This window comes from Suricata suricatta, chromosome 4, assembly GCF_006229205.1.
Source record: "Suricata suricatta isolate VVHF042 chromosome 4, meerkat_22Aug2017_6uvM2_HiC, whole genome shotgun sequence".
In the NCBI taxonomy this organism is placed as follows: domain Eukaryota; kingdom Metazoa; phylum Chordata; class Mammalia; order Carnivora; family Herpestidae; genus Suricata; species Suricata suricatta.
Genome location: NC_043703.1, coordinates 155,754,895 through 155,774,874, shown reverse-complemented (window position 1 = coordinate 155,774,874; position 19,980 = coordinate 155,754,895).

Genomic DNA, 19,980 nt, shown 5'->3' with positions numbered 1-19,980 from the left:
AACTTTTAAGCATCTGATTAAAAGTCTTTGAATTCTGAAGTCCTCCCATATTCTGCCAAAGCATTTAATTGCTTCCTTTCTGTTATCATCGCTTTTTCTATACCTAAGATAAAAAAATATTGTTTTATCTATGAAACAGTCTGTATCATGATTCATTAATTTTTTTTTATCTATACCTACTTCTTCTATTGTCCACACATTATTTGAGGTAACTTCTATCCCTCTTGAGGTCAAGAATTATATAATCATTGTATCTCCACAGTGCTTGATGATATAGGGTACAAATAAGCATTTTTGAAAGGAGACTGAAAAGGCTAGAAAACAACCAGAAAAGAAAAACAAAAAATACCTCAGCTTAAAAAGAGTCAGGAATGCTATAAATGTATCAATAACCTAAAGGATAAAAACTATTGAGTATTTATTACATAATTTTCTTCGATAGCAACTGAGGTCATAGTGTAAGTAACAATTAGATATTAGAGTGAGGATTTGCATAAAAGCAACTTAATCTGAGAAAGAGATCAGTGATATTAATATGCATATATAATTGCTTATGCACACACGTGCGCACACACACACACACATACTAGATGTATTATATAAAATTGAAAGTAGTCTTTATTTGGTCTGCTCTGTTTTCCTGTGTTATCGGTCTGGTTTCCTTGGAAAGAATAAGCTACATAAGTAACAAATTCTCTATGTTCATCCCTGATTTAAAAAAAAAAAAGCAATGAAAGGGAATCTTTATGTACAGCGAACTATAATTTTCCAGGCACCTTCCCATTTGCCTTGCCTTTGTAATTGCAACTCATCTTTCTAATAAATCTGTGAGGGAGAAATCACAAGTCCCATTTCACAGATGGAGCATGGCTGAGACCTGAATAAGGATTCTGCACCAGCACTGACAGATGTTCCATGGGCCAGAGAGTACATATTGTCCTAAGGCCTCAGGGCATACGAAAAAGTAATCCCTCTGAAGTGAATTAAGCAGCCTGTGGTGATAGAGGAGACACCATTTTAGGAAATGTTCACAGGGGAAGGACTAAGGACTACAGAACCATCCGATGGCCTTTAGTATGTTTCAATTTCTTCCCCAGTGAAAAGAATCAGAGTTCAACAAATGAAGCATTTTGATTGGTTGCACATTCCTGGGTGATTTAGAAGTATCTCTGAAGAAATAGTATAGAATGTTTCTGAATCCCAACAGCAGACACGTTTCATCTTGATCACTTAACTGATTCTTCCAAGAAGGAATAAAAATGGCCCTAATAAGCGAGCTGCCCAATGCAACAATAAATCCAAGGCCTAGCCATAATGCAGCACCAACAAATGAAGCATCATTCATTATATCCTAAAAATATTAAAATGGGAAAAGAACATTCTATTTTCCTGTCTAATGTGGCCCAGCAAGGAACGAGTGTGACAAGATCTACCGCCTTAGTGCTTCAGAAACCTGTAGGTCATCTAGTCAATGAATATTTATGGACCCTTTTGTGCCAAACCTAGGGCAAAAATCTGGGGGCCCAGGAGCAAATGAACAATGTTCCTTCCCTCTGAAGAGGCTCACAGTTTAGTGAAAGAGAAAGGAAGTTAGGCAAGGAAACAACATTAAATATTAAATGTTAAATATAATTATGGAGGTAAGATGAAAGCATTGTGAAAATAAAGATAAATAAGCCAGTGACTGCCTTGCCTTATCACTCACAAGGTGCCATACCTTATGCAGCATCTTGCACTGACCTATTCTAATGCTCATGGCAAAATTTTGCAAGGTGAGTATAATTACCCTGATGCAGAGATAAGGTAACAGAGACTTGATGCAAGCAGCTGGCACAAAGTTACAAGGACCAACGGGGAGGAGCTAGAGTTTGAAACCTCTTTTAGGTGGTCTCAAGAATTGAATTTTAGGGGCGCACTGCCTCTCAAGAATTGCTTCGTGAATCTTCCATGCTTTACAATGTGCTTTCTCCCATATGACAATAGTGTCTCTTAATTTTAACGCTGGAGCCTAAAATTTTAATACCAACTCTTCCACACCACAGTTTTGCACCTGTGGCCATGTAACTAAACCTCTCCGTGCTTCAGTCTCTGCATGTGCAAAATGTTAATAACAGTAATTGTTGGTGTTCTCATGGTAAGGTGTTCATGTAAGGAATAAACAGGCTACGTGCTATAGAGGTTGGCAAGCATTTTCTGTAAAGAGCCAAATAGTAAATACTTTCTTATTAGGAAGTAAGAAATACTAATTCTATTGCAGGTGATGCCATATCTGAAATGACTCAAATCTGTTGCCGTAGCATGAAAACAGCAATAGATAATAGAAAATTAATGTGTTTCTGTGAGTAAAAAATATATACAAAAAAAAAAAAAGAAATATGGCAAGATTCAGCCTACAGGTCTTGGTTTGCCAACTCCTGCTAATGAAATGTGTGTTGAATGAGTATTAGTTAATATTATTGGTAGTAGCATTTCCTTTAAGCTAGAAAAAATTTGGCTGATAAGTGCCTTATTCAGGGTCAAACATATAGTATATTTATTGGGACTGAAGCCTGGATTCAATTTTCTAAATTTAAATCCAGTGGTTTCTGAAAGGGTGACTTGAATAACTCCAGTGACCTTTCTGATTGGGTTATTAAGAGCGGCCCGTCATTATAATATGTTGCCTGAGAAAGAAATGCACCTTTTCCATTTCAGGCTCCAACTGCTTACTCACTGAGGCAGAAAAACAGGGTTTTAGATGGAAAAACTCTCATGAGTTGATACAAATGTAAGATCACTCGTTTTTGCTGACTCGTGATTTCTATACAGAGAAAAAGCATAAAAGCAAAATTATTGTCATGGCTTTGACTGCAATTTTCAATTAAACCTCACATAGTATATCATCAAGTAAACCATAACTTGAATATTGTGATCTGTCCCACTTCTACACCTCTAAATCCTGTGGGAAATGTTTGAAATTTCCCCCCAATCTTTAGTTATTCCACCTGACTTCCAAGCTCTGTTTCAAAGCCCAGCATTGCTGGTATGTCTGTCCATTCCTAGGAGTACTCTTGCCTATCATTGCCCTTATTGATAACACCTCATATTTCTTACTTAGTTTTACTACTTACAAAGCCCTTAAGGCCTTTCAAGTACTTGGTCATTTATACGGCAGTCACACTATTGAGGTTAATTATTTTATGATCAACTCTTCTCCAGCCAGAAGAGCCCATGATGCCTGGCTCTATGGGATGAGATGGACTAGGTACTGGATTTGTCTCTACGAACCCAGGTTTGAATCCAGCCTCTACTTGGAATTAGCTCTGTGACTCTAAGCAAGTTATACAACTCCTCTGATTTTGTATCTTTGTAGAATTGAAATAAAATCTGTGTCTTAGTATTATTTTAAGGATCTAGAAATAAATGCTAAGAACCTCGCTCTCTGCCTGTGACCTCAATTTTTCTCACAGTGTATCTGTCTCCTTTCCTCTACTTTATATTCTTGTTGCCTGGCAGAAAATAGGCCCTTCAAATTTGTTAATTGTTTGATAAATGCACTATTAGAGATTTGACCATTTGTTGTACACATATTCATAAAAATCATTTCCTAAAAAATCTCTCCATACTCTATCTATCTTAATCAAAATAATGGTAATATGGTAGCTATCATAGGGAGATACTCAGAGCGGTACATGTAGTATTATGTGTCCTTTAAAATGCATTTTAAAATCCATTCTATTTTCCTCAAACCACACAATTTTCACACACACATCATTTTATTTAGAGCAAAACTGCATTCTGTTGGTCTTTATGACTAAATAAATAGATTCCCTAGGTTTATCTACTCTGTTTCTTATTGCACATTTTTCAAAGTAATTTCACTTCTGTCTTCATAAAAACTCACTGAAATAAGCAGGGAAGGGATTTATCATTCCGACTTCTACACAAGGAGACATGCTGATGGAATTACAGTGGCTACAGAAATGCGTACATGGAAACAGAACTTGGATCTTCTGACTCCTAGTTCTTAAAATAGGTACTGCTATCCGGTGCCACCGCAGGTGTAAGTCAAGGAAAACCTAGGGAAGGTAGAGTAGAAAATGTGTTTGTGAAGATAAGAGCTGGACTAAACACAGAGATGCAGCTCTTCCTCCAAGCAACCCACATACTGAGCTGCTTTCACTTTCTGGGGTGATCAATTTGGAGGAGGTAAAAAATGCAAATATTTGAAGCAGATACAAAGAAGAAAAACAGATTGTTGGATCATTTCCTTTCATTTTTACTACAAATTATATCATCATTTCACCATCATCAATTTCTCCTGCTATCTAAGAGCTGCTCCTAATATTAGCAAATATTTATAAAACATGAACTGTCAACATGGTCGTATCCAAAGGGGTAGACATTGTCCCCATTTTAGAGATAAGAAAATGGAGACACAAGCTGGTTCAATGACTAACCCAGTATCATAGCTGGTAGTGAATGTACCCAGGATTTGAACCTAGGAATACTATCTGGGGCCTGCAACCTTAAGTACAATAATATTTTGATGCTCTAAAAAATGTCTTTTATTATTCAGAATCCCCAAGCTAATTCTCAGTTGCTAGATTTTTGACTTACGATCTTACTTTGTAAATGATCAGTCTGAGCCTCTCGGCTTATATCAATTTCTGTGAGAAAATCGTGTCCTCTCACAGACAACACAGTGTGGATGGAATTAAGCCAGAATTCATCAGTTTGAGGGAAAATGCCCATATCGTACCCATGTCCTTTCTTCTAAACATCATCAAACTACTCAAAAGCATATGCCTGAAGCTACTGACAGAGAAATAACAGATGAGAAGACTACCCTATTTCATGAGGCAAGGCCTCTAGAGAGAGTCTACATTGTGCCTTCAGTCTTGGACCCAACCTGAGTACTGAGAAAGAAGTTGGGGCTGTGGAAGGGAGTGGCATGGTGGATTCTCCCCTGTTCAAACTCTTTCTCTTTCAGTTCTAAAAATGTTGAAATAACCAGAGTTAATTTCTCCAGCTGTAGAATGGGGTTGATAATGGAGTGTTGGTTAGAATTGAAAGAAGAAAGTTGTCTAACTGGGCCGGGCATTTATTACGTGGCTAATAATGGTCTATATGTTTGCAAAGATATAAACACAAATTCTCAAGCTTCACCAGTAGGTAGAAAATGCTTCACTTGACTTTTTCTGGGGAAGTAACAAAAGGGTATGATTAAAAATAAGAACACTAGCATCAGAGAAATTTGGGTTTGGAACTCGGCTCTCCCATGACTTGATTGTTTTCCTTGGGCAAGTTACTCATCTACTCTCCTTGTGAAATGAGGAAATTAATATCACTGACCATCGTGAACATCAATGAGAATGTCTAAAAACTTGGAATTTTGCATGATGCACAGTAGTGAAGTATGTGACTTCTCATCCCCCACAATACAAGTATTTTTAAAATTCACATTTTATTTTTATTTTTTATTTAAACAATTTTTAAGGTTTATTTTAAGAAAGATAGAGTGCTAGCAAGAGAGGGGCAGAGAGAGACACACACAGAATCGGAAGAAGGCTCCAGGCACCAAGCTGTCAGCACAGAGCCCAACACAGGACTCAAACTCACAAACTATCAGATCGTGACCTGAGCTAAAGTCAGATGCTTAACCGAATGAGCCATCCAGGTGCCCTTTATTTTTTTTTTAAGTTTATTTATTTATTTTGAGAGGGAGAGAAAGCATGAGTGGGGTTGGGGCAGAGAGAGAGGAGAAAGTGAGAATCTCAAGCAGTAGCCGCAACGCCAATGCAGAGCCCAATGCCAGGCTCAAACTCATGAACCGTGAGATCATGACCTGAGTTGAAGTCAGACAAACTGACTGAGCCACCTAGGTGCCCCTAAAATTCACATTTTAGAGTTGTAAGCTCCCATTTTTTTTATTTGTATGTTCCATGTATTCCTCTCCCAAATGTTTCTCAAAATACCCAGATGTCCTGGGTAAAATTAAATTACCTTTAGAAAGGTGTAGGACCAAGAGGGAACAGAGGCAGGACAAAGCATTTCTCATGAAGAATCAACATTCCCAGGCTGATGGGCACCTTCTCCGCTTTGCTCCCACTTGCTTGAGGAGTTCAGTTCTAATGACTATCTGATTCTGCTGCTTTCATTAATTTTCTTTACACTCTGCTTATCTCTGGGTTATTTTCGGCCTCTATCTGTGCCACTGGTGATTTAATTTTTCTTCTGCTCAAGTGTGGAACTTCACAAATATCTGTGATAATGGACTAGTAACTGTATTGTTTTACTTTTCAATTCATAGCTATATTAGTTTCCTTTACTATCCTACTGTTATGGCAGCTAGAAGTCCAAAATCGAGGTGTTGGGAAGGAGAGAGGAATTCTGTAGAGAGGAATTCTCCCTGGTCTCCTGTAGCTCCGATTTCCCTGTGTGAGTTTGCCTTCCAATGGTATGCTCTGTATACAGCTGTGTTCAGTTTTACCTCTTCTTGTAAGGACACCAATCACATTAAAGTAGGGCCCATTTAATTAAGATGAAGTTATTAGCTTCATCTTAATTAAATCTGCAAAATGTAGGTATGCATACTGAGGTAAAGACTTGATGTATCTTTTTGGAGTGGAGTGGGAGGGGCACAATTCAACCTATGACAACAGCCTATGGATCACTTTTGTCAATATGCCATTCAAGGAGACAAGACCACTGATCAGGTACTTGAATATCACAGATATGCAGTTATTAAATCTTAAACATTATTGATTTCTGCCTTCTCATCACTATCCATTAACAGTTCATAGACTGACACCCCAACCACATGTTGGAAGCACTGCTGAGGGACAAATAGTTGGGCAAAAACACTAGTTGGTGAATTGTGCATCAGAACAGTGAGGTTGGATGTGCTAAGAGGAGCCCGTTCAAGCACGTCAGCAGGACAGATGAGGCCGACAAATCCACATACCGTACAGTCCATCTCAGACTGTTCTTCCCCTCATTTTCATGTAGGTAACTCTTGCTCATCTTTTATAACTTGAAATTGGGCTGAGTGAGTCTAAGTTAGATAGGTCTCTTCTGTATTCCCAGGGTAGCCTGGTATACGTCTATGCTAACACTGTAATTATGGGTCAGTTCGTTTCTCTTCCCCTCAAGAATTAGGCCCTTTGAAGGCAAGACTCAGGTCTTATTCTGGTTCTCCTCAATTCCTTTTTGAGCCTGGCTCATGATATGTATGTTATTTACATGAATACATGGACAAATGCATTCATTTCCTTTCTTAGGAAAAGTGCTGCCCATCAGACTGGGCACATTATCATCAGATGTTGGAGCCATCATGAACAAGACCAAATGCAGTATGGGCACATGTCTTCCATGTAAAACAATAATGACCACTGAAGAACTTTCAAATTATGTTTAAGTAGATTCTATTTCTCAATATGAATTATCTTGCTGGCCTGGAAGATACCATGGTGCTCAGACTCGAGAGATATGGTGCACCCAGTTGTTTACTTCCAATTACATATCTAACATATCTATGCTACTAACCTCTTGTTTCATGTATTTTATTTAGTACTTAAGCATCACCATAGCAAAAAAAAAAAAAAAGTAATGGTCTCTTTGTCCTCAAATTTGGAGAATAGATTACTGGATATTGGAGAGTACCTGCTGGAGTTTTTCACTTTGGGCACACTGACTCCAAGTACTTTTACCTTTATCCTAGGGAGTAGACCTCAACACCAAAATTGGTTTTCAAATATAATGGTTTCTCATATCAGTGATTCATAGTCCCAAGTCCATGGCGAATTGTCTATGGGGTCAGGGAACATGAAGCATCTGTGTGCTGAAAACAGTTGGCATTCAATATTTGCAGAGCTGTGTTGAACTGAATGTAATAGACTTGCCTCATTAGGCTTTTTCTTTTCTAAAATCAATTTGTCATCATTTTTATAAAGCAGTTCACTTCAGGATGTTGCATTCTAAATTTGTGTATTGCCAAAATTATTCCATTCATTCTTCTCAACGGGCAATTATGAGCCATTAAGAGACTAAAGAATGTACTATTAATCAAGTCAGGAATTGGTTGATTTATCATTGTGAGCTTCAGGTGCACATTTATCAAGCTTTTCCTGCAAAGGTCATTGGAAAAAGTGAGTGCCCTTCTCTCTTCCATGGTGCTGGGGTTCTACGAGGCACAATAAAACCTCTGCTTAGGGATCAAGGAGGAATTAACTTCTGCTGATTGGTTTCCTCCCAGCAGGACAAATGATGGACATGCCTGAGTGTCAGCATACATTCCGCAGGCTCTAGTGTTCTTCTCAGCCCTGTCTGATAACCTTGATCCCCATTCTAACTTCCTCCTCCCTCTGATTTTATTGACTGCCTTGTCAATTATTCCTGGCAACAGTTTATTTCAACAGAAGACAGTGATTAGAGCAAAAGAGACTTAATACAGGAGGGAGAAGAATAAATTATGTTTCTTTTCTTAAGAAGCTTGCCATTTCTGGTAAAGTTAATAGTTCTGTTTTGCTTTCCATGAATGTCTTGCTTTGCTACTCTTAATTTTATATAATAATCATGTCAAAGATCATTTGAAACTTACAGCAATTTTAGCTTACTTTCTATACTAATTCCTTTCATAAATGACTTTGAAAAGAAATTTTTAAATTTATAAATACAAGCTTCTAAATCACAGGGTAAATTATTGGTGACCATTTTCTGAATTTTTCATAAATTCTTTCTTTTTTAATGTTTGTTTATTTTTGAGAGACAGAGAGAGAGCACGAGAGGGGAAGAGAGAGAGGGAGACACAGAATCTGAAGCAGACTCCAGGCTTTGAGCTGACACCATAGAGCCTGATGGGGGGCTGGAAATCACAAACCTTGAGGTCATGACCAGAGCTGAAGTCTGAGGCTTAACCGACTGAGCCATCCAGGTGCCCTCTCATAAATTCTTCACATATGCAATATTCTCTCTTTTTCTTCCTTCATCTGCAAGTCTGAATCCTAAATACTCATGTTTTCTATGGTATATGTAGTGCCAGGGCAATATTATTCTGGTGAGTAGCAGGGGATCATTTTGCAATCCACTTAGCTCTGGGTTAAGAGGATTTCAAGAAAGCAATCATAATAAGAGAGATGCAGTGCTGTTAAACCTTTCTCTCTCTCTCCACTGCTAAAATGCTCCTCAAAGAGCTAATCATCTCTCATTTCCAATACTGCAACCTTTGCTTTGCTAGCCTGTCTTCCTGTCAATTCTGTCTCTCCTGTCACTTGAAAATTGCCATGGAAAATGGACTTTTATTGATGCCAACTCACAATTTGTGTGGTGTATGTCTGTGTGTATGAGTATGCCTTTTCGAGTGTGGCTTTTTTGTAAGCTAATGCTATCCCTTTGTATGTACACATTGCTACTCATCCCCTCTATCTGCTTCCAATGGAATAGAGAAGGTCTTATCAGTGGAAGCATTAGACCCAATGAGTCCTGGATCACTCATGAAACTATCCAGGTGGTGGCTTCTACAAGAGGGCTTGGTCATGGGGGTGAAAGGGACCTATCTAAACCCAACCCTTGTGTCTCTTGTCAAGTGTTTCCCTGGGATGTTTTGGCAAGAGTGTGTCTATGTCTGAAAAAACACACTTAAAATAGGTACTCTTTTTGTTCTATGTTATACAAAGACACCATATAAGCTAGCATTTACCTTCAGTAGGGGCCTAAGATGGAATTCAAGATAGAACAAGTTAAAAAGTTAAATTGTTTCAAGTTCCCTGGTTCTATTTGCATAGTGATCCAGAGAGCAGGTCCTTGTATCCTACTGATAGATATTTGTCATGATGGAAACATTAATTCTTATTAGTTAATAACCTCATGTAATTCAGTTTCATTTGATTTGCATTATTTACGTGTTTCAACATAGACTACTAGAATCTAGTAGACAGATTTCATTAGCTAGAATAAACAAGCAGCTCTCTGTGTGACAGGCATGTAATTAGGGCATTGTTCAGTTTTCATTTACGAAGCTACTCCTCCTCTTCTGACATCACCAAAGGTAAGGATTACTTTAACTACAATTCCAGATATGCTTGAAAAGAGCAAAGATTCAATCTGTCCTCTCTAAATATTTGATACTATTTATCCCAAAGGATTCTATAGAAAACATCTTCAAAATGATCTCTTAAATAGACAAATATTTGAGTTCTGATGTTATAAGTTTATAAATAAAGTTAAGTTTATAAATCCAAAATTATACATATACCACATAGATATGATTCCAAGAGGTGTTATTCCCCCTCCCCCCCCGCCCCATGAGTTTAAAATCCCTAGCTGTTTTTGTAGCTTACTAAAAATCATCTTCCTTCAACCTTGACTCAGCAAGATGGCAGAACAGGAAGTTCCTTCTTGTATCCACCATCAGCAAAAATTTGGGGGCCATCCACAGACAAAAGAACCTTTGAAGGAGATTTGACATCCAGGTAGGAGATTATGAAACCCTGGCAGGGAGATTAAAACTTAAGAGGGCTGTTTTGAGGAGGCAGTCTCATGCCCAGGTAGCTGACTCACTGCCACTGGTCCCAGTGACAGACCCAGAAACCTCTCTGTACCCATGAACTTGGCTACAGCCCCATTGGTCCTCTGTCCAGCCAGCAGCACCATACACCAAGGAAGCCAAGAGGAGTCACACCTGCAAATGACTTGGTAATAGGCACACAGATCTCAATCCCAGCTGTGGACCTTAATGTGGACTGTGACCCGGGCCCTCTGTCTTTTGTTGGCTATGGTCTGGGAGCTCTTGGAGGCAAGCCTGCCCAGATCAAGCCAATTGCAGATTCTAAAATGGCGCCATAGCTGGGCCCTAGCCCCTATGAGCCACAGTCCACAAGTTGTACTGGGGACTCAGGGTCCCAGTAGGAGACACATCCATCATTGTCCTAGAGATCCTGAAATAGCACTATACCTGACACAGCCACTCTAATTTGTAGTCCATAAGCAGTCCTGCAAGCCCAGGATCTCCTCAGGAAACATGCCTTCAGTGCTGCTGGGACCAAACTTTGTCTGTTAGCAGATTCCAAAATGTACCTCCAACTCACCTCCAATGCCTTCCATGAGCAGTGCTGCCCATCCATAGATCCATCAGAAGGCACAGCCATCTGTGCCCCTGAAGGTAAGCCTACCAAAGTTGGTCTAAGAGCAAATCCTGAAACCACCCTATAAATCAGCCTCAGCCCTTCATACCCATGGTCAGGAAGCACTGCTGGTCAAGCCAGAGATCTGACAGGAAACACACCCATCTATGCCTCAAAAGTCAGGTCTATTGACCTCAATATAAACTGTGGACCCTAAAGCAGCCCTGAGATGCAGTTCTAGCCCCTCCCAGCCACATTCTGGGATTAGTCCAACCTACACAAGGATATATGCCCAGTAACCTGGAAGGGATCCTTTGAGGGTTTAATGGCAGTCACACCTATTCATGAACCTGGGGACAGGCCTACTATCTGAAAATCCAACTGCAGGACCTAAACTATACTTTGTTCTAGTACCACCCTACGGAACAAGGTCAATACTTTCCACCCAATAACCAAAGAGGAATCATGTTTTTACTGGAAGCCCTGGTCATAGCTCCCCGACCACAAACCTAACTGCAAGCCCAGCAATATCTTCCTGACCTGGCTCCATGCATACACAACTTTGATCCCAAAGATGATCTCATTAGTCCAGTAACTGCCCAAAGAAAGCTTTTACTTGCCAAAACTGGTCAATGAAGACTGAAAGAGATTTGCTCCTTCATATGCATAAACAATTAGAAGTATACATGGAGCACAAAGAATCAGGCAAACGTGACTCCAACAAAGGAACCCAACGAAGCCCCAGTAACTGAGCCCAAAGATATGCTGATCTATGAATGAACCAACACAGAATTTGAAATAACCAACTTAAAGCAGCTAAATGAAATACAGGAGACATATAAACATCTTAAAGAAATTAGGAAAACAATGTATGAACAAAAAATGAAGTCTAATAAATAAATACAAATAATAAAATACCAAACAGAAATCCTAATACTGAAGAATGCAATGACAAAACTGGTAAATTCAATAAAGAACTTGAACAGCAGACTCAATTATGCAGAAGAAAGAATTAGCACACTTGAAGAAAAACCATTTGAAATCAGCCAGAAGAACAAACAAAAGAATAAAAAGGGTAAATAAAGCTTCGTGAATTACTTGTGAATTACAGAATAACATCAAGTGAATAAACATTCACATCATAATAGTCCCAGAAGAAGAGAGAGAAAACAGGAAGAAATCTTATTTAAGAAATAATAGCTGAAGAATACCTAAACCTTGGAGAAGACATAAACATCCTGGTACATGAATCTCAAAGGACCTTAAGAACAACCCCAAAAAAGATGACCACAAAATACCTGGTAGTCAAAATGTTAAAAATCAAAGACAAAGAGAGAATTTCGAAAGCAGCGGGGGAAAAAATGACTTGTCATGTACAAGGGGCCCTCATCCATAAGGCTCTCAGTCTTTTTCTCAGCAAAAGCTTTGTAAGCCAAGAGGCAGTGAGAAGATATATTCAAAGCACTGTAAAAGGAAAAAAACCCTGCCAACTAAGAATGCCATACCTGGAAAAATTGTCCTTCAGAAATGGAAAGAAAAATTCCCATAAAAACAAATGCTAAAGGAGTTAGAGAGTTCATCACCTTATAAGAAATGCTAAAGGAAGTTCTTCAAATTAAAATGAATTGGCAGTAAAACATAAAAACATATAAAAAGTATAAACTTACTGGTAGAGACAAATAAAAGTCAAATTCAGAAAACTCTAATACTCTCATGGTGGTGACCGAATCACTTACTTCTAGTATAAAAGTTAAAAGACAACAGCACTAAAAATAACTAGCTACAGTAGCTTGTTAGTGGTTGCAAAACCTAAAAAGGTGTCAGGTATGATGTCAGTAGCATAAAATATAAATGGAAGAAAAGTAGAAGGCCGGAGTTTTATGCATTGAAGGTAAATTGTTACCAGTTTAAAACAGACTATTGTAAGATGTTTTATGTAAGTTTCATGGTAAATACAAAGAAAACAAAACAAAACCTCTCTGAGATACATAAAACCTAATGGGAAATTGAAGCACGCCACTTTAAAATGGATTCTAAAGGAAGACAAGAGGAAAAGAAAGAAAAGGACTAGGAAAAACCCAACAAAATGGCAATTGCAAGATCCTGTTACTAATTCTATTAAGAATAAAACCCATTAACTTAATTAAAAAACAAAACAAAACCAAATCCAACAATATGGTATCTATAATAGACCCATGTTAGCTCCAAGGACACACACAGAGTGAAAACTGAGGAGAGAAGAATAGTTTCCATGTAAATGGCAGTCAAAAAAAAAAGTACTTATTTCAGGCAAATAGACTCAGTTAAAACTGGTTATAAGAGACAAAGAAGGTTACTCTATAATGGTAAATAGATAAATTTATGGAAAAACACAAAAATTATAAATATATATGCATTCAACATTAGAGCACTTAAATATATAAGGCAAATAAAACTTAAGGGAGAAATTGACAGGAATTCAATAATAGTAGGTCTTTAATACCACAAGTTCATCAACAGATAAATTATCAAGAATCCCCATCTCCCCCCCAAAAAAGACCCCAAAAAACAAATTAATAAAGAAACACTGTACCTGAATTATATTTTAGACCAAATGAACCCAACAGACAAATACAGAATATTGCTTCTAACAACCGAATACAACTCAACTGCATTCTAAGATAGATCATATAGTGAGACACAAAACAAGTCTTAACAAATTTGAGAAGATTTAAATCAAATCAAGCATCTTTTCTGACCATAGTTATATCAAACTTATAAATACAGGAGGAAAAGTGGAAAGTTCACAAACATATCAAAGTTAAACAACAAATTTATGAACAGTCAATGGGTCAAGGAAGCAACCAAAAGGGAAATTGAAAAATATCTTAAGAAAACAAAAATGGAAATACACCCTAACCAAAATTATGGGATACAGTAAAAAGCAGTTCTAAGACAGAATTTTATGGTGATAAATGCTTACATTGAGAAAGAAGAAAGATCTTCAAAAGTAACACTATACCTCAAGGAAATATAAAAAGAAAAAATAAGTCTCAGGTTTAGGAGAAAGGAAAAAAATATAGATAAGAATAGCAGTAAATGGAATGGAGAGTAAAAAGAGTGGGTGTTTTGAAAAAAAAAGTTGATAAACTTAGGTAAACAAAGAAAAAAGAGAACTCAATGAAATTATAAAAGACACACAGAAAGAGAAAGACATGATAGGTGAAACCATACAAAGAATCATAAAATGACTACTATAGAAATGATGTGCCAAGTTGGAAAACCTAGATCAATGCATAAATTCCTTAAAGCATGAAACCTGCAAACACTGAATCAAGATGAAATAGAAAATATGAACAGACCAATAATGAGTAAGGAAATGGAAGTAGAGATAAAACCCTCCCAACAAAGAAATTCCCAAAACCAAATGGTTTCACTGGTGAATTCTACCAAATATTTATAGAAGAACTAATGCCAATCCTTCTCAAAGGTTTCCAAAAATTGAAGAGGAAGCAACACACCTAAACCTTCTTTAAAAAAAAAAACAAAAAAAAAACAAACAAAAAAAAAAAACAACCAAGGTCAGTATTACCCTCATACCCAAGGCAAATAAAATACTTACCTGGGGGGAAAAAATCACATGCCAATCTCCCTGATAGACATAGATGTGAAAATCCTCAACAAAATGTTATCAAACCAAATGCAACAGGACCTTACAAAGTCTCATACATCATGATCAAATGGATGCAAAGAGGATTCCACATCTGCAAATTAATAAAAAGAATGCATCACATTAAAAAAATGAAGAATAAAAATCATAGGATCATCCCAACAGATACAGAAAAGTCATCTGTGAAAATTCAACATTCTTTCATCATAAAAATTCTCAGTGAATTAGGTATGGAAGGAATATACCTCAACATAAAAAAGGCCATATATGATAAATAACAAACTCATATAACTCAATAATAATAATAAAAATAATAATAATAATAAAGTGAGCAAAGAATCTGAATAGGTATTTTCCAAAGAACATACAAATGGCCACCAGGTACATGAAAAGGTACTCAATATCACTAATCTTCAGGGAAATGCAAATGAAAACCACAATGAGAGATTGCCTCACACTTGTTAGGATGTCTATTATTAAAAAGAAAAGAGGGGAGCCTGGGTGGCTCAGTCAGGTAAGCTTCTGACTTCAGCTCAGGTCACCTGCTTCAGATTCTGTATCTCCTTATCTCTCTCTGGTCTCCCCCTCTTGTTGCTCTCTCTCTCTCTCTCTCTCTCTCTCTCTCAGAAATGAATAAACGTTTAAAAAATTTTAAAAAGATAAATAAAAAGAAAGAGATAACAAATGTTGAACATGTAGAAAAAAAGGAGCCCTTGTACACTGTTGGTGGGAATGTACATTAGTTTGGCTATTATGAAGAGAAGTAGGAAAGTTCTTCAGAAAAATAAAAATAGAACTACTGTACAATCCAGCAATCTCACTAGATCCAAAGGAAACACAATCAACATCTTAAGAAGATATTTGCACCCCTATGTTTATTGCAGCATTATTCAAAGTAGTCAAGATACAGAGGCAATCTAAGTGCTATGTGTCTGTCAGTAGATTAATGAATAAATAAAATGTTGTGTATATGTTTACATATACCCAGGAATATTCATCAGCCATAAATAGAGGAAATCCTGCCATTTGTGATGACCGGGATAAACTTAGAAGAAAGCATGCTAAGTGAAATAAGTCAGACAGAGAAAGGTAAATATTAGATCATCTGGCTGATCTGTGGAATCTATAAAAGTCAAATTCATAGAACCAGAAAGTAAATGGTTGGTTCCCAGGATCTGAAAAGTGAGAAAAATGGGTAGGTGTCAGTCAAAGGGTATAAATGTTTGGTTATAAGATGAACAAATTCTAGGGAGCTAATATACAGCACAGTGACTCTAGTTAATGCTACTGCATCGCAGACTTCAAATTTGCTAAGAGGGTAGATCTTAGGTGTTGGAACTACACCAAAAAAAAAAAAAGACAACTAGGTGAGGTGATAGGTGTTAATTAGCTTGATGGGGTCATCATTTCCCAATGAATATGCATATTAAGCCATCATCTGGTAAACTTTAAGCACACATAATTTTGTCAGTTATACCTCAGTAAAACTGGAAAAAATTTTAATTAAAAGTTAGCTTAATCTATAACAACTCTTGCCTCCCAGACTTCAGTTCACATTCAAGTTCAGCCTTTTGTTAGTTCCATGGTGTGGCTTCCTTAACCTCGCCAAACCTGCTTTTTATCATTTAGTAAATGAAGTTTAAAACATACTTCCTATTTTATGCTAAGAATTACATGACATAATGCACACAACTTTCTACCACACGTCACAGTAGATGCCTAATAAATGAAGCTATTGATTTGAAGGTTTTTCTTTTCCAAAACCTACTTTACATTTAAGGTTGACAGATTCAGCAAATAAATATCGAGGATATCCAGTTGGATTCAAAAGCCAAGATGCACAGCAAACTTTTAGTACAAGTACATAATTGTGGTATGGAACACAGCTATACTAAAACATAATTCATTTTATTTGAATTCACTTAATTTGAATTTATCGTGCCTCCTGTATTTTATCTGGCAACCCTCCATGAGACTCTCAAATACAAAATTAATGAATTTGACGATATTAATTCCTTCTTTCTTCCTTTTGTCTATGCTTCCACTTACTCAAAACATTTTATGATGATTTGCATAAGAGCACAGGTAGGTCTACCTCCTTGTTTCTTTTGTGAATCAATGAGGGATAAATTTTATGCCTTATTCGTTATTATCCTCCCCAGAATGAGCAGTTTCCTTAACACTACCTGCTCAGACCTCTGTGAGTGACGCTAAAGTAATGAATTAACATTCATTCCTCTTGCCTGCATAAGTGAATTGCTTCTTTAAATAGATTCTGGAAAGATACTCATTTTTGAGTACTGACACTCTGACTCTGCTGGTTAAAAACTTCCTAAATCTGAATTTATAAAACACATGAGTTGTAATTTGCACTCCAAAAGGATTATTTCCATTATAAAAACATTTCTTTAAAATGCTATTCCCGGGGCGCCTAAGTGGCTCAGTCGGTTAAGCATCCGGCTGCAGCTCAGGTCATGATCTCTCGGTTCGTGGGTTCAAGTCCCACATTGGGCTCTGTGCTGATGGCTAGCTCAGAGCCTGGAGCTTGCTTCAGATTCTGTGTCTCCCTCTCTCTCTGACCCTTCCCTGCTTGCACTGTCTCTGTCTCTCAAAAATAAATTAAAAAAAAATTTTTTTAAATAAAAAAAATAAAAAAATAAAATGCTATTCCCTGTTGATTTAAGATTGTTCAATTTATTAAAATTCACTATGCTCTCACTTCCAAAGTTGAGAATCAAGGGAAATACAACTAGAATACTTTCCTTTGCCCAATGATAATTTATTTGCAACGTCCACTAAAAAAGAAATCTAGATGCTTTTCAGTCAAAAAACCCCCCAAAAAAGGTCTCTAAAGATTTTTCAAAGAAAAAAACCCTTGATATATAAGATTGATTCTCTGAGGTATATATTTTTAATTTTTTTAGAATTCCTTAAAATGTCCTTTTAACATTTAAAAAAATTTTTTTTAATGTTTTACTTATTTTTGATACAGAGAGAGACAGAGCATGAGAGGGGGAGGGGCAGAGAGAGAAGGAGACACAGAACCGGAAGCAGGCTCCAGGCTCTGAGCTAGCTGTCAGCACAGAGCCTGACGCGGGGCTCGAACCCATGAACGTGAGATCTGAGCCGAAGTTGGAGGCTTAACCGACTGAGCCACCCAGGCGCCCCTTAACATTTTTTAAAGAAAAAATGTCAGGCAACACATTCCTGTCATAATTCCTCAACAGTCTGACCCCATTCTCTTCCTTTTCTGCATGCACAGACTACATGAATCTCTCCAGGTACAAAAGTTAAGCAATGCCCTGCAAAGACTTTTCAATGATTCCCTATCGCCTATCCTAAGCTCCTCAAGACCAAAAGAGAGTAGGGTGACCATACAATTTTTTCTCAAAACCAGGACACCTTGAGAAAGAAAAGGGTCATAGAAACAATTAAAATGATGTACTTACTAAATCACTACGCTGCATATCCCATGTGATGTCAATTACATTCAATTTTTTAAATGATTCAATTATTGATAAAGTATTGAAAAATTAGTTATTTTTGAACATAAAATGGCTTTCTTCAAATAGTATTTTTAAACTAACGTTAAATTTAAAAAAATGTATCCACAATAAAGCAAATTAAACAAATAAGCTTTTCGTTATTTAGATATTGTAGTAATATAAGAGTAATAATCTTGGAACATGTTCAACATCCTGTGATCAGTTTCTTAGTCATATCTGTCATTATGAATTGCACATTACTGGAATCTTATTGAGAAAGGCACATTTTTTCCTATACAGTTTTAGTATTGTAAGCATTTCTCATAACATTGCATTCTTCTTGCAAGTTGTACTTAATTGAAAAAATAATGTTTTTTCCTCCTTCAGCTTAATCTCCTCTGCAGACTAAATCCCTAATTGAGAAAATATTATTTATGTCAGTATTTAGATAATTTGTAAGTTCAAAGAGGATTGTACTTAAAGAAGATAATTTCAGTTCTATGACTTTGTAAGAAATGTGTTCACAAGATACTTTTGCTTCTATTCAGTGTTATCTTTCTTTCAAATATATTTTTATCAAACAAAGCTTGTCAAATTAGTTGTATCTGTGAGTGTTCAAACCTTTTACCAAATTATATGTTGAAAAATCATTGGCTTTTTCTATTTCATTTTACACCTATACAGAATATAAACTTAACTATAAACTGTAACTTAACTGTAAAAGTCAATACACTTCAAAATGCAATTATAGAATTCCAAAATGAAACCCTCCATATCATTTTGGCTCACAAAATTAAATTTATTCAACTTATTACTTGCTTTTGTAAAGAGAGTTTTCAATGTCTTCTTGTTTGCACGCTTTATTTTCGAAAATTAGAATTTAATAAGACCATAAAAACTGAAGTTTTTGGCTCTTGAGGTTAATGTAATTGCTTCTTTAGAACAAAACTAAACAAAAAAAAACCCCACCTTGGTTGGTCTCTCCCAATTTTTTAGTGCTCATGAATCATTTTGTTGTTATTGTTTTAAAGGCTCCTCAAATTAACTCTCTAAACTCGATCTTAAAGACTCATATAGTTGAGTGCCTGGTTAAGTATCCGACTCTTGGTTGCAGCTCAGATCATGATCTCATAGTTTGTGAGTCACAGCCCTGCATTAGGCTCTGAACTGACAGCAAGGAGCCTGCTTAAGAATCTCTCCCTCTCCCTCTGACCCTGTCCCTGTGCCTTCTATCTCTCCCTCTCTCTCTCAAAATAAACAAACTTAAAAAAAATCACAACAAATATGTGTGATTTCAATGACTGATATAGTGAAAATAACTAGAAAGTATTTATGCTGCCTGACTTTTGCAAATACAAATATGCTAAAGTTCTTTCGCCCCCACAAATCTCCTAATGTTTCTCTATAATCCAACGAATGCAATTAAGTAACAGAATTATAACATCTATCCATTTTTTTTTTGGTCTGAGGAATTTCGGGAATTGAGTAAAATTGAAATATTTTGTGTGCATATAGGTTAGAATGAGACTTGAATAACATTCATAATTCCACGCTATGTTTAAAGCTAAAATTAATCATAGATGTCACAGAAACCCACATTTTATAGGTGGGGATGAGAATCTGAATAGCTTAAAGGGGTTGATTCCTTTCTCCAACAAAATAACACTGGAAGGCCCGTGTAAGGCCCTGGTCTCATGGGTCAAGGAATGAATGATGTTCTGCTCAACTCTACTTTCACCACGCA